This window comes from Equus caballus, chromosome 1, assembly GCF_041296265.1.
Source record: "Equus caballus isolate H_3958 breed thoroughbred chromosome 1, TB-T2T, whole genome shotgun sequence".
Taxonomy (NCBI): Eukaryota; Metazoa; Chordata; class Mammalia; order Perissodactyla; family Equidae; genus Equus; species Equus caballus.
The window spans coordinates 18,628,061-18,630,902 of NC_091684.1; the positions used below are offsets into that span (position 1 = coordinate 18,628,061).

General features: G+C 45.9%; 1 long non-coding RNA gene across 1 annotated transcript; it reads right to left on the minus strand.

Moving 5' to 3' along the window:
• Positions 1-1,404: 1,404 nt before the first annotated feature.
• LOC111773136 (uncharacterized) lies at positions 1,405-2,490 on the minus strand. The gene is made up of 2 exons (XR_002807358.2): positions 2,299-2,490; positions 1,405-1,986 (listed from the first exon to the last, which is right to left on the minus strand). It is a non-coding gene; the product is annotated as an uncharacterized lncRNA (long non-coding RNA).
• Positions 2,491-2,842: the final 352 nt, after the last annotated feature.

Consider the following 2,842-nt stretch of genomic DNA (forward strand, 5'->3'; position numbering starts at 1 on the left):
ATTCTAGCTAATCTTCACTGGGCAGGGACTTCTACCACTTTGGCTTTAGGTTTCTCTATCAGTTCACCTTACCCTCTGTCGTAGTTAATGAGCTGTAACTGCACAAAGAGGAGACTGAGTCAGGGTTTCTGTAATTGCGAGGGACACTTTGATAAGGAGACCGCTTTTCAAAACACGAACCCTCCTGCAATTCGGTGTTGACACCCATAATCTTTTGCCACTGTGGTCCTGAGCACAGCTACACTAAAACTCGACAAAATTCCTCTAGGTACCTCTTTGTATTTTCCTTACAAACACTTGTTGGAAGGGGAGAGGGCGCCTGGGAGGGTAGGAAGTGGGAGAGACAAAAAGCCTAGAATCTAGGAACCAAAAGGCATTTGATGTGATTTGGCTTTTCTTGAGTATTTTAGATGATCTAGGTTTTTAAAAAAAAGCTTAATTTTTAATTGTGGTAAAGTAGATGATACAGTTCTAAATAATATAAGTATGGCAGAAAGCCACATTTTAATTCCTTGATTGACTCCTCCTTTTATGAAATTAACAAATATTTACCAAACATCTCCCCTGTTCTGGGCACTATAGGAGCCAGGTGCTGAGGATCCAGAAATGAGTCAAACAGGGTCCCTGCTTTCCAGAGCCCACAGTCTAGTGAGAGAGGCAAATGTGGGGTGCACAGCCCCAAAACTGTGTACAGTGCTGTGACGTGGACAGAATCAGCATCAGGACAAGGTGGGTGGCCATCAGCGATTCCGTGGGTGGGGAAGTGTAGCATGCTTGAGCTTCACAGAGGCCTGGGAGGCTGCACAGGTGGGAGGTGGGGCGTTTCCGGCAAAGGTAATGGCTTGTATAAAGGCCTGTAGGTGGAATGAGCGACCTGGGGTAGTGGCAGTGGGGAGAGCTGTTTGGGAGGGAGAGATGAAGTTAAAGAGCTTGGCGGGTTTGGTTTTGAAGAGCCCTGCATGTTATGGAAAGGAATTTAAATTGTCTCCTGGAAGCAACGAAGAGCTATTGAAGAGATTGAGCAGGAATGTGACATGAAGGGGTTTCTATTTTAGAAAGTCACTCTGGCTGCCGTTGGAGGATGGACTGGATGATTAGTAAGACCAGCAGTGGGGAAGCCATTTAGGGGAGGATGTCAATGACCAGAAAGAGGAGTGAAATGACACCAAGCATCTGCACTAAGGCCCAGAAAGAAGAGACAGAGAAGAGAGGATGCATGAACTGAGATATTTAAGACGAAAATAAAGGAGTCAAGAATGGGTGCTAAGCTTTTTAACTGGGTGTTTTGGTGGCTGATATGCTAAAAAAAAAAGGGAAGGTCTTTTAAGAAACCAAAAAAATATATGCTATAAGTTATTGGTGTACAGGAAGTTAGGAAAATAAAGAACAAAAAATACCCAGTAATCCCATCATTATAGCACAACCAGTGTGCATATTTTGATTTATTTCCTTCCAGTATTTGCCCCTAGTTTGTAACCCAAAGTCAGTTTCTTAGGTGACATTTCTTCTTGAGTGTTGGGTGGTTAATGGGAAACACTGTATTCTTCCTCAAGCCTGTGAAAGACTCACTTTTAGACCCACTGCTTGAGGCTCCATCCTCATTTCTTATTTTGAAGAAGGCCAAATTTCTTGCCTATCTACGAGCCAGTCACTTTGATCCAGGACTTGATCGTGAACGTTTCATAGTTTCATTTGTTCCATAGCTTGGTGCATCCAATTATTTGTTCCCTTCTACCTCCCCACTGGCTATAAAAATTATCAAGATGATGGAATACCTCATGCCTTTGTGTCCTGGAAAATTCAGCTTGGGATGCCAAGAAATGACAGTGTTCAAATTAATCCTTGCTGGAGCCTGTGCGGCCCACTAGTTGAAGAAGTTGGTGGGGAGAGCATAGATTTTTCATTTAGCACTCTGGTGTTTTCACTGCCGGGATATCATCTGAGCACAGTTCAGCTTCCAGCCTTGCTCCACAGGGAGTGTCCAGCCTGGAAAATAAGAAGTAATTGATGAGAAGCCTGCATTAAAGTCATCCTGGCTCTAGCTGGCTCTCATGGATCAGAACAATTCAGTATTGGCAAGCTCCATGTTTTGCATAGGCATGGAGATAAAGTTGCAGCCTTCTTTGGGAAAGGTACTATGCAGAATGTTAGTAGTGTTGGCTTTGAATGGAAGGCCTCGAGGGGACAACCAGACAGTGGCCTTATTCTGTGTTATCAGTTTGGAGGGTGATCTTGGGCAAAGTAGACCTTTGACGGAGAGAGGCGAGTGTGGAAGGAGAGCCAAATCAGTTTGCTAACCTGGAGCGTAGCTGTGGTTTCAATGGAGCGTTGGCGAATACGAGGCCACTGGATTCATTCGTTGGATTCTCCGTGTCCTCCATGGCCACCAGGGGCCTTCCTTCTCCTGGACAGCCTCTGGGAGTAGATGCAATGGTCAATGAATCCAGGGCAGGAGGGAGATTAAAAGTGGGAGAGGGATAGTGTAGAACTGGGAATGTGCTGATGACCCAAAGCAAGAGTTGGAACCCTTGTTATCTCTCACATACCCTTGTGCGGGGAGGGCAGGATGGCATCCAACAGCATGTTCTCTGGGGCTTTGCCCAGGCTAATTTTACATGACAATGGCTGCTCTATGCTCTTTCATGGAGCATTGGAATGACTTTGCAGGCCCCGTGTGGCCTGGCAGTCAGAGTTGGAAAAGATTCCCTCTTGGACTTCCGGCCCAGCTCAGTAGCAGGCAAGGGACACAGGCTGTGAATTACCCAGGAGGCCAGATGAATATTTCCCTTGGCTTCTCCCACTGTTCTTACAGAAGGGGGCCTTTACCGGTCACAGCAGGGGT